Raw genomic sequence first — 13165 nt, 5'->3', positions numbered from 1 at the left:
GTAATAAACATTGCTAAATGGTCTCAAAAAATTATATGATTCCCAAATTATGTCTGTACAGGATGAAGCTCTCCTAAATGCAAGATTTCTAATCTATGCTCTAATGAGCAAAAAGCTTTAAATAATAAAATCAACCAGACAACTTATGTCTTCTCTAGAATGAATTTTATTCATTAAAAAGAAAACCTCGTGAATATCATCACTCCAAAATCCTGCTTTGTACTTGTTATAATCTTAGAAAATAAGAGGTTTTTCTCTGGGAAATCAGAGTCTTTCTGCACGGCCTGTTTGTGTTTCAATACCTCTTACCCCCAGTGTGTAACTGGCACCTTTAATCTCCTGTAGAAGTAACCTTATCATCCCACTGGCATTCCTGGGAATAAAAGGAACATCACAGTATGAGTTTGTTAATCACTTCCAAGGCAAACAAAAGCCCATTTTGCTGTCTTTGTATTCTGCTGAAGTTTGTCAATGTCAAGTCAAGCCTCTAAGGCAACACGTCTTCAATTAGAGATGTAAAATCCAGTTTTGCATGCAATTTAAATCCTGCAAACTGGCAATCCTCTCGTGGAAATCACAATTATTTCCATTCTTATGCATCAGTATTTCTGATCTGCCATCATTTTTCTCTTACATGAAGTGATACTTAAATTCCAAGACTGAGCATTTTTGACAGGAGTTTCTGATTTGCTGTTTAGTTACCACATTGCAGTCAGGCTTACACTGATAGATCTTTAAGCTAGAGGAACAAATTATATTCTTCCCTGCCCCACTCTTTACATACCTCAGAGATTCCCACTCCACCCTCCCCAAGAGAAGTTAGTCTTTTCCCACCCTCTCCACTAAAACAACATAGAACAGGTTTATGACCAATTTAATTTTGAAGAATTTCTTATGCTGAACACCGAGAAAAATGTGTGGCCATGAAACCACAGCTGGAGATATATCTCTAAAACCATCAGAATTCCACAAGAGAAACTGAATTTTGATTTAAATGGGTATGGGTGTGTGCATGTGAGGCCATATCTTTGGTTGGTTAAATCAATATATTCCCTTTGCTTTCAGGGAAATTGTGATTTAGATCCCAAACCAGCCCAGCACTGCAATCCCACTGAAGTCAGTGGGTCTGTAAGTGAAGCTCAAAAGCAGCATTATCTTCCTAATATAGTGCTAATGACAATGGATTCCTAAATCACACATTTGCTGTGATCAAGATTATGAAACTTTTCTTTTAGTTTTCTGAAACAGAGCTCGGACACACACCCAGCTTTAAATGACAGAGGAAATGTCATAATTCAGAAAAACCTGACACCTCTTCATGTTCTTTGAAGCAAAAATGTTCTGTGTTGCAAAAATGTTGGAATTCTCTTGTGTTCTGATGAGTACTCATTCAAAATTAGTGCTCTATTCATTAAAGCTTCTCTTGGCTTTTTGTCCCCCTTTTTTTGGTGGCAGAAAATCAGAACTTCTTTTCCATTTTAAAAAATATATCCAAAATAGTCCAAAAAGGTAGAATTTTGAAATTTAGTGTATCTTTGCTTTGAATTATTAGAATGTTTAATTTCCCTTTCTCACTGTTTACCCTATTGAATTTATTTGAATTTGATTGATTTTATTCACCCACTTTTTAAAGGCCTCTTTTTATTAAAAACCCTTTTCATTTCTCTGTCTTCTTTTTGTGCAGAATTCTGCCATTCCTGAATCTCTAGAAGATGTGGAAGAGTGTCAAATTTGCTAGAGGACATTGAGGGTGTTCTGTGATTTACTTCAGAAAAAACAGAGCTCTTGGGAGATAATTCTGAAAGGAAAACTTTTGGAACCTGATACACCTCCTTGTGCAGGGGGTAGAAAAATAAAGAAGCACAGATGAGCTTGGGAGATATGGCAGGACAGGTATTTTAGTAATATTTGTCTTTTTTTTTTCTAATGACTCTATATAAATTGGGAATAAAATAGAAATTTTAGTAAGGCATCTGTTAAGGTCTCTTTTCCTTGCAGTGCTAACTCCTAAGTGGTCTCCTTGTCTTCAGCTTGACCCACCAGCTTTTCCATCCTATTTTTTTTCCTTCCTGCCCTGCTGAGGAAGTGAAGTGAGGGAGAGGCTGGGTGGGTGTTTGCCCTTCACCCAGGTTACCTCACCCCACTGCACTGCACTGGATCACACTTAGAGGACACTTAGGAACTCACAACTGCATTGAAAACTTTCAAAAATCCTGATAAATAGCTCTGAGTCTGCAGTTCTTTGTGTCCAGGAAAAGACACAGGGCTGTGCCCCACTGATTTCAATGTACCTGCCTGCAAGGAGGGATATTTAAATCAAAAAGCACCTGCTTCCATGCACAGAAAACCTGGCTGGAGCCAGGAGGCTCCACCTGCCTCAAAACACCTGGAATCAGGGATGAAATAACAGTGGGATCAGGACCATAGAATTTGCAAAATAACTTGAAGCCAACAGATCTGTCAGAGGCATAGGAACCAAAACAAAACAAAAAAACCCTCTTCACAATTAGCCCACAACTACTTAGCTCTGTGGTCATCAAAACACTTGAGAGAAAACTTGTTGCCAATATAGTCAAGGGCTCTCTTAATTTCATGCACTGTGACTTCAACAATTTATTCATGTCTCATTTTATTTCTCTAAAATTGGCCTCATTTAAAAGAAGGGAAACCACATTTCATGCTCTTCAGTTTCATTAAAGAGATACAAATCCCTTACCAAAAGAAGACTCTTCTAAATTAAACCATTGTAGCAGAAGAAAATATTGATATTTTGAATCTGAAAGGACTCTGACACAATCTATATTCTCTTGCATATCATTCTTTATGGTATTATATAAAAAAAAGTAAGAAAAAGCTCTTGCCTTTAAAAAATTGTTTTCAAACACATGATGGAATATGTAGCACTCAGCTGAGAGTAACAAAAATGAACTATCTCACAGATTTTTCTAAAGTTTGTCAAGAAAGAAGGCCACTGATCTCTTCCTCAACAGTGTGGGAATACAATATTTCACCCTCTGAAACTAACTTTTATCTGCTTGACAAGGAAGGTTTGGTTAACTCCCTTGATTTCTACTCATTCCATAGGAAATGTGATATAAACCCTGCATGAATTACATAAGGTAAATCCAGCGTCATTCAATATGTGGCTCAAAGTGAACTCAATTTCAGGAGTAATTAATGAACTGCTCCAAATTCCAATAGTATTTTGTGTTCTCTTGGCTACAGGACACAGAGATACATAAGAGTTTTTTTCCACATGGGTTAAAAACCATTTCTTGGGCTGACTTGAATGAAAAATTAAGCTCATTGTTTTATTCAAATCTTATTTCATAGCAGATAAGGATCTTCAGTTCCCCTGTACATTCACATTCATTACAGAAAAGAACAGTCTGCTGCTGGTTGCATCATGTGAGAATGACAAAATATTTCCATGAAACTCCCCACTGAAGTTTTTTCCCTTTTTCAGGTTTGTCTGCAAAACAACAACAACTATGGGGGGAGGAGGGGGGGTGAAGAAGTCTCTCCTTTCTGTCTTTTAGATGTGTCCAAGGAAAAGAAACTTTTCCAAACTTACCAAAAGCTTTCTCCATAAACACACTTTCCATAAACACCTTCAATCTTTGATGTTCTCCACCTCCATCCTCAAAGCTGAACTGCTTCAGTCTCCTGTAGGTGAAGCTTCCTGAAAACCACCCTTCAGGGTCCTTCTGCATGGCAAAAAAACAAGGATGGAAGTCCTTTGTGCTTTCTTGGTTCCCATTGACCTTACCACAGTAGCCCAATATCCACCAAAACACACAGACAATAATTTCCAATAATCCATTGGTATCCTTTTCCAATAATCCTATTTATAAGAGGCAAGACACACCAGGAAGCATATTCCAAGGAACAAAAATGCTGTTTCTTTCATAGCCTGAATAAAAATGGAAGAAATATTTTCCAACTGGAAGAGCAAATTAATTAGTGAGCCTTGTCAAGCTCAAAAACCCCCCTCTAACAAAGTAAGGGAAATGAAATATTAATTTTGTTATTTTAAACTCATTTTCCTTACAGTCCACTGTAAATACTGAAACATAAGAAATATTCTGTGAGCACACATTCATAGCTCAGGTCTATTCTCCTGTTTCCAGGGATCAAAGAGACAAGGAGTGCAAATCCATTACTCACTGACTTTTTGCAGGTTTTTTTTTTTTTAATCATAAATCTCTTTTCTACATGACTGTTTGGATTCCAGAATAAAATGCATCTTTTCAGAAAGATTCTGATCTGAGTGGGTCACGAGAAGCACCATGAAGAGTCCCAAATGGTCATGGCCATAAACCATCCTGGGTTCTCTGCATCTGTTAAGGTACAGTGCCTGAAGTGGATCATGGCATCAGCTCGTAAGGAAAGATTTCATGTTTTAATCCTTGCTGTACATCAATACCAATAATTCAAAAGCTTGTAGTTTATCTTTTTCTCTATGTAAAACAGTGGATTTCCCCCACAGTATGCTGGGCAGGAGAGTGAGTTCCCTAAAACATTACACATTGAGAAACTGTGGTCTAACATACCTTGCCAATTTTGCCTGAAGCTGTTTCTGTCTACAACAGAGAAAAGGAACTATCATTTATTTCAATGGATGCTGGCTCAGATGGAAAGACATTATACACAAAGCTTTAGGGACTGGTTTTGATCACCCAGGGTTTGGGGTGTTTTTATTATTGCTCCTCTCTGCATTCCCTGATTTTGCTGAAGTAAAGAGCAACTCTTCTCACAAGCTTACCAATACAAAAGTTGCATCCAAATTTCTTTTTTCCTTAAGAGAGCAGGATAGATGCTGTCTCATTCAATGGAGAACAGAACTAAGTTCATAAAAGGGAGGAAGGGGAGTCAGCCTCACAATTCCACTAACTGTGGGAAAGAATATCTCCCTGTATGTATATCTGGAATTTCTTGCTCCCCAGTTTAACAGATACTGCAGTAACATGGTTCATACATGGAAGGCTGCTCCCCAAAATCGTTCTAGGGTCGTTACAGTGACAACCCTGAGGCCACCTCAGCAAAGCTGGCTTCTTTCCAGGACAATGAGACAAATGTGATTTCTCCACAACGTGTGTCCCTTGCCCTGTGTTCTGTTGCATTTGCAGATCAGTTGCAGACACAGCACAACTGACCTGAATGTGCTCAGTGAACCTGCCCTGGTTTTCTGGGCACTCAGCAGTCCAAAAATATCATGTTGTCTGCCCCAAATAAACCTTCTGCAAGATAAGTAGATATGACAAGAGAAACATGAACTCAGAGTAAGATGTACCACAGAAGCATTTAGATTACATGTGCTGTAAAACCTGCCCAGAAATTTGGTCAGGTGTCTGCAATGTGCAGAAACATTGCCAAAATAGCCCTGCAGTTCCACAGATACAGCTCCTACCTGCCAACTTGCCAACAGCAGGTCTGTCCAGGGAAAACACTTCACCCAGGCAGCAGGATGCATGTTTGCCAGGAAACTGTCTGTCTTTGAGCTGGGCTGTGCAAGGCAAACCAATGTGCAGAACTCTGTGCTCTCTCGCTAGCTCAGGCATCAACAAAACAGCAGCCACTGCCATGACAAAACTTTCCATGTGTGCATCAAGTGGGATAGAGTTTGTAGCTCTAGGAAGAAGAGAGATCCCCATTTGATCCTCCCTTGGTAAACTCAAGGAAGCAAATTGAGCAAATCTCTGCGGCTGCAGAGCAGAGCTGCTGAGCTTTGAAAACAAAAGGATCCAGCTTGGTGGCTGCAGGTGGGGAGGGCAGGCAGTGCACTACACCCACCACTCACTGCTGGGGAGAGGTTTGCCTCTCTGACACACCAGAAAACAAGAGAGCATGACTTTTAGGTGCAGCACTTTGTACTGCTTCTCCTGCTGTCTCAGACACTGAAATGAGCGCTGCTGACAGCTGGCAGGTAAGTCACTACCTGCATGCAAGTCAAGTGCAACACACAGTGTATTTTCCCACACAAGTTAAAGGCCCATTCAGAATCCCAAATAATCATTTACCTCAAAAGAATTTGCTCATTATGTGCTTTGCCTGGCCCTCATGGTCTTGCAAAGCCCTCTGAATAGTCAGGCCTGAAATAATCTCCTGCTGCCTGTAACACTGGCCTTTCCTTCTTTTCATGTAACTGCAAACAGAAACTCCTTATTCACAGAGGAAGAGGTTATTAAACTCGGCAGAGTTATTCTAAAAAAGACAGAAATGAACTTTGACTGCAATCTTAAGTGTGAGTCTTGCCTGGAAAGCTGTTTGCCACACAAAAGACAAGCAGGGAGCACAGATTCAAGGCTGGCCATTTTCATGTGTAGTCACCATTAAGCTGACAAGAGAGTAATCTGCTACCTCACTTTGTTATGAATGGTGCTTTAAATTTGCTACTTTTTTGGAGGGATCCTTTAAGCTGCATGTTCTCTTGACACAAACCTCCCTGTTTTAAACAAGGCATACATCTCAAAATGATTTAGATGTTTGTGCTTGACACTACTCTGTTGCATCACTTATGCCAGAGTGACTCGGATGAGCAACATGAAGACAGATAAATCTAAGCAGCTGCAGTCCTGCCTGATTAAATCTTTAAATCCACAGTGGTTCACCTGTAAAACAGCATCACACTCATGACATGAAAACTGAGCTGGTGGTTAGCCAATGAAAGTGCACCACAGACCTCCAAAGGCCAAGTTTTAACTCACCTGCTTGTTTTAAACAGGACGATGAATGACAGTGAAAAAGGAACTCAGTCTCCCTTCCTTTAATGCCCTTCTTTGTTTAATAGCTGGACTGGCCAGCTACAATATTTCTTTTACACACAAAGCTTACTAACTCCACTCCAAACCTGAAGTATTAAAGCTGTTCTCTCTGCTAACCTTTGCCTGGTGCACAAATTGCCACAACAACCTCGCAGCTACTGTGACAGAGGTACAATGCCTTGAAAAAAACATGGTCTTGAGCTGGTCAGAATGATTATTAGCACCAGCCACACTTGATAATAATAAAAGAGATAATCTGTATTTAACTATCTTGTTGGTAACCATCAAGAAATCAAATGAGCTAATTACTATTTCCTTTCTTTCCCCACTGATCTGCAATCCCTGGATGAATGCTGTGTAAACCAGAAAAATTTTTGTGGCCATCCTTTAGTAATTGACCTTTAGCTCTCCCCATTTCATTTGCCCTAAGTGTTAATTGACTTTGAAAAAGCAGTATATTATCCTTTTAGAAAAGAAAGTCTGATTTGTGCCCGCCAACATCTCACAGCATCAAAGCCCTGTTAAATCATAGAGCAATACAGCTGAAAATGAGTCTCCAGAAGAAATGGAAAGAGGGTGGGGGAAGGAAGCACAATCGTTATTGACAGACCTCCACTGCCATCTAGAGAGAATCTGCACCAGCCAATTTTCTGAAAGAGAGGTTGTTAGTCAAAATATTTCCACTCTTATGTTAGGGGAGGTAGGAACTCGACTCAGGTTCACTGAATCTATTGATTTTTTTAACCAATTTTTAGTAATCTGCACAAAAAGCAGATCATATCCAGGAATATAATCTACCATGAATTCTGTGGAAATCGTGGGAGCAAGCTTTAGAGGCTCACTTGTAAGCTCCCCTGAAATGATGTACAGCATCTGCACAGTTTTGTTTCAAAGCAGCTTCTTTGAAGAGGTAAGTATCTTTGTAGAAAGGTGCTTCATTCCTAAACAATTTACATTTTAAAGGACATGTTATGTCCTTGGCAGCTGCCTTTATGATGTTACCTGTCAGTAAGAGAGAAAGAAACAATGTGGGTAAGATATTTTTTTACTCCTTCAAGTATATAAATTGTTATTTTCTTTGCATTTTGTATGAGATCAGGAGGCGCCCACAGAACACGTTACTAGTAAGAGTCTGCTTTAATCTGAGTGATTTAATTTACTGTGTCTCTGACCAAAAAGCCAGAGAACACCATTCAGTGTATGAGACAGGTCAGCTGCTATAAAAACTGGAGAAGTGTCCCTCACTGGGAGCAGCTAAGCCAATTACAATCTCAAAGCAGCTGACACGACCTGGCTAAGTGCATCTGGAACAAAAGGAATTATTTTAAGGTACAGCCAGCAACTAATTCAACCATGTCATTAATGAACCTCAGAATGGAGGGTTCATTACTGCTGTGTCACAAAAACACTCAGGAGTGACTTGTGGTGCTCTTGGTCTCCATCACTTATGGATTTACCTTCTGATTAAAGAGCAGTGTGGGGCTTTCAACAGCGGTCATCTGTCGACTGACTCTGAAAATTTCAAAGCCAAGACCTGCTTCAGCACTGCTGGTCTGCCTCTGTTAAAAAGGCAGCCAGGATATTTCTCATAGTACAGCATAGTTTGTGTTTGCTCCCTTTGTGAAATCCTATTGGGCTGAAATATCTTAAGATACACACAGTAGTAAATTAGTTTGTGGTTATTTTCTTTGCTAGCTGGTTAGGTGCTCTGTGGTTGCCCACTTTGGCAGCAGTAGTGACTTAATAGTGCACAGAAAATTATAATGGTAGCTAAACTTTGGTTAAATATATGTTAAATGTGATGCATTATGCAATTATGAGAGTATCTGAATTATTTTTAATCTTATTTCCTGACTAAATACAGCCCCTCAAAACAGGTTTATCAGGGAAATTGGATTTATTTTCACTGAAATACACTGAATACAGTTAGGTTTGCTAAGCCAAGAAGTGCTTTCAGTGAGGTGACTGTCAGTCTTCTTGTTCCTATCAGTGCTGACACTGATTATTCCTGGATGGAAGAGCACAGTAGTTGTGAATGATGGGTTTATGAAGAGAGGGAGTCCAACACTTCAATCAAATATTAGGAAACAGAGCACAGAATACTGAATCAGATGCCTGACTGGATGGATCTCCCAGTCCAAATGTGATGCAAAACCCAGGAGGCGTTTCTGCCAGTGAGCACAGCCAAGAGGCTGTCCTGAGGAAAAACCCAAATGCACCTTTAAAAAACAATTTTCTTTTTTTTTTTTTTTTTTGCTGACAAATACAAATAAGCTGTGCAGTTCAGGGGGAGAACAACAGCCATAAGAAGAGTAACTGTGAAAATGCAAACGCTTACACAATGCTAGACTGAGCTTTTTGCTGTTACCCTGTTTCTTATCTTGTCCAGAGACCCCGAAGACAGTCCTGAAATAATGACAAAGATTACCAGCTCACCCTATAGTAATAATGCCTTAAAACTGAGTCAGATAAATGTCAAAAATAAGACAGTTTTAGACAGTGAACTCCTTCTGGTGAAGCATAAGTACAGGCTTTCTTTGCTTTCTTCTTTTATTGGAGGCGAATAAATTCAGCCCATAATGCCTGCAACATGAAAACCAGCACCTCATCTGGTATATTTTTTCACTAGAAGATCTTTTAGGCATTATTTCCAATAGACAGGCTTGTTGCTATCAGACAAAAAGTACATCAGCTTGTTATAGATGGGAAGAGAACATCCATATTGTGAAAATTAAAAGATAGCATCTCTTCTGTGTCTAGAATTTATCGTGGAGTTCAAAGGGCATTGTTGAAATTCTGTTTGATTTGTACTTGCAACTGGATATAATAGGCTAGGCTTCATGAAGATATGGATCTCTCAGCCCTTTCTGAAGGCTGTCTTAAAATATTATATTTCAAGGGACATAAATAAAACTCCTTTACAGTGTGACTGTAATCAGCTTATGTCACATCTTGATGCTTCCTTCCCCTGGCTTCCAGACTTTCTCTTCTTTCTTACTGAAACTCTTTATTTCTAAGGGTAGACTCTGCCCCACTATTTTTTTTTTTCTTTCTTTTTGTAAAATGCCTGGTACAATAAGACCAAGCACCCTCCTTAAAGGTAACTGTCATGTCAGCATCCAGCCCTTGCTCAAAATGAAATTCCTAGAACATATTCATTCATGCCAGGTATTTTCATTCATTTTAGCAAAAAGAAAGGCATACATAAATCTTTCTCCTTCTTTCACAAGCTCTTTTCTCATAGATTCATTGACTGAGAACTCTTATTTGAGCTGGAGCCTGAATTAAGTAGGCTTCATATTAAATGCCAGGTAAAACATGATTACATTGCTGCAACGTAACATTTTATGATTTGTAAGACATTTATTTCTGTACTGATTTTAAATATCTTGGAAAATAGGCTGGGTCTGCTCTGTAGAAAGCAAAAGCAGCAGTTTGATGCTGTTTGCCTGATTTCTTCAGGGATCAATGCAAGGACTAACCACAAGTCTATCACTTACTTGAATTAAAAGTTGTGCCGTGGTCGCACAAATGTCAGGAACCTGCCGTGTTGGTGTAGAGTATCTTGAGCTGGATCTTGACAGAATATCATCATGGAGGCATGTAACCATGACAATTGATATTAAAACCAAACCATCTTTCTCAGGAATAGCCAATATCATCATGCCTTATCATGTATATATATATGTATGTATATGTGGGCTATACAAAAGAGCCTTGTAATATGGAGACAGGAATAAATAAACAGGGAACAGGTGTGCTCTTCTGTTCTTTACAGGTGAACTCTAGGGATAACCCCTCTAAATTTCTCTGCTTTTTAAAAGGCTGCCATAACCTTTTATTCAGCCTTTTGGAGACCTGACTCTAAGCAGCATCCAGCTTCTCATGATTGCTGCAAATTACTGCCCTGTATTCACTTTAACGTGTGAGACATAAGAGATGAGGTGCTTGGGAGCATAAAAACCAGCAAGCACAAGAGAGCCAGAATGTACTTATTGACTAGAGGCAGGCCCAAGTGGAAGGAGCTGACTTGTGGAGCACTTGAATATTAGTATTGATTTTGTTTGCTTTATCAACACGAGAGGGGGAAATGCAGGGAAGCGATGAAAAGTGCTGATCGTACGGAACGGGTGAGTCAACAAATGCACAATGGGGAAGCAATGAAATTCTCATGGATTTGGCTAAGCTAAAATCATGGGCAGATAAGTGGCTTACAAAATTCAATTTGGAAAAGGGTAAGATACTGAATCTGTGGATAAAATAACAGGAAAAGGGAACTCTGTTTTCAATGGACAGGGAGGTGAGTGCTGAAAAGCTGTGCCTTTTAGCATTTCAATGGAGAGAACTGTGTGCAGTAAACTCAGGTTTCTCTAAAAAAAAAAGCTGCCTTCCTTCCAGCACTTCTTTTTCAACAGTTGCTGCTGTGTGGTAAGACAGTAGCCAGGAGAGAAAACTAAAAAGAATATGTGAATTTCTTCAACTTTTATCCAATTGGGTCTTTTTCACATTAAAAAAGAGGGAAGAAAAAAATATTTAAGAACATAAAAATTAAAGGAGATTATGCTAATACCACACTAGATTAGGTGCTATAAAAGTGACATTCATAATACATGTATCACTATGATTACAAAAATGAGAGTTGGGAAAGTAGGATGCCAAGAAGACAACAAGGAGATGTATATTGGTTAATACTAAATACTTACTTAGGCAGTCTGAGGAACAGGGTGTACATTTGGAGCACAGTGAAGAAGATTAACCACATCACTCTTACTGGCTTTACAAGAAGAACAAATCCCGAGATATTGTTGTGAATCCTGTAAACATACTGTTAAGAGGGAAAGGGAAAAATAAAATCCAAACCCTGACATCTGAGACAGGATTTACTAAGGAATGCAAAATCCCAGAGCTGTCAGGATTATATCAGCAACTTTTGTACTACTGAGAGCTTCCAAGCACTGGCAACAGCACTTTGACCCCAAACTTTGTCTGCCAAGCCAGTAATAGTGAGAATCTGTTATTTTTGAATATTTTACTCATCCCTAGCACAGTTATAACTGTCACAAGATTGATTTCTGATTAACTTTCCATTGTAGCCTGTCTGCCTCCCCAGTTTTCCCCTCCTTCATCTAATTCAGAAAGGATAAAAAGGAGAAATACCTTCCAGAATTCATTAAGAAAAAGAGAACCAACATTTCTCTGGCTGTCAAACCAATAGCAGCAGTCAGAGTACCCACAGAACACATCACACAGACAAGATCACATCCTGGAATCTCAACAGTGCAACTAAACCGACTTTTAACAGAAATCAAAACAATTATTAACAAATAAAAGACCCCAGTAAAGTACCAGACATGGAAATGTTTGGGGAAGAAAGAGCAAATGAAGGCTTTTCTCTGCTCCTCAGTTATTTTGGGGGAAAGCAGAGCATTTTTTTCCTCCAAGGATTTCTAGGTCACTTGCACACACTTTTCATGCAAAGGCAGGTTCTGTTTTTGCTTCAAACAATGTAAAGCTTGTTTCAACCAAAAATTCTCTATGAGAACTCTCCATTTAATGGCTAAATATTACTAGTTATGGTTTGTTGTGGTTTTCTTGGTGTTTATTTTTTTCACAAGCCATTACAGTCAAACTGATCCCAAAGTCTGCAATGCCTTTGTAATGTCTTCAGCATCACCTGACAGAAAGAGCCAGTGAAACTTGGCCCCAAAGGCTGCTCATTTCTTTCACACAGCCAGAAGATCTTGGCAGCACACACACACATGGAGTATGGCAAATTTCTTTAAAATTTTGTGGATAATAAGACTACTGCTAGAGGCTGAATACTAATTGCCTGAAATCAAAGTAAAATAAAAAGCAACCCTTGCTGCTGTTAATTTGACAGCTGGTCATTTCCTCAAACCTGAGAGAGAATCCTTGGGCTGAGACAGCTTTTAGAAACATAAAAATGCACATTCCTGTAGGAAGCAACACAGCGGCAGCAGGGCTTTGAGGATGGAACCTGGTCTTTATTTAACAGACTGGCAGCTTCAGGAGAGAAATCCAGCCCATGTGCAAATGTGCCTGCAGCTAATGAGTGCATGTGCAGCTCAGAAGGGTTACAGATCTCCACACAGAACTCTGATCTATGGCTAACCCTCGATTTAGAATCTAATGGGGAGGAGGAGGAGTAATAATGTATAAATAATTCATAAGAACCTTAATTGGTATTTCTTTTGTGAGGCAAGAACCCATTAGCATTAGGGGTGGTCACCTGTTTTTTAATCACAAAAATGGTGATTATTGTTGTGCATTATATCAACTGCCCAGGCCTGACATGCTACACCAATCCAGTGACTGATTCTGCAACAGCACTTGCAGGTGTGTACAAATAGTACAAATATTCCCTCCAGTTACACCAGTAA

At 39.3% G+C, this 13165-nt stretch overlaps 1 long non-coding RNA gene across 2 annotated transcripts in view; it reads right to left on the bottom strand.

Moving 5' to 3' along the window:
• Nucleotides 1-3: 3 nt before the first annotated feature.
• Nucleotides 4-13165, bottom strand: part of LOC132326072 (uncharacterized) — a 45050-nt gene continuing 31888 nt past the window's right edge. The window contains exons 3-6 of one of the 2 annotated variants that reach the window (XR_009486121.1): nt 11468-11589; nt 5411-5629; nt 3575-3707; nt 4-373 (exon numbers count right to left, since the gene is read on the bottom strand). This is a non-coding gene — a long non-coding RNA (uncharacterized LOC132326072). The remainder of the gene's footprint in view (nt 374-3574; nt 3708-5410; nt 5630-11467; nt 11590-13165) is intronic. The other variant, XR_009486122.1, reaches the window with a different exon arrangement.

Source organism: Haemorhous mexicanus, chromosome 4 (genome assembly GCF_027477595.1).
Source record: "Haemorhous mexicanus isolate bHaeMex1 chromosome 4, bHaeMex1.pri, whole genome shotgun sequence".
NCBI classification, from domain to species: Eukaryota; Metazoa; Chordata; class Aves; order Passeriformes; family Fringillidae; genus Haemorhous; species Haemorhous mexicanus.
Note: the sequence above shows the minus strand (reverse complement) of the source record. Positions and strands in the feature narration are given on the sequence as shown.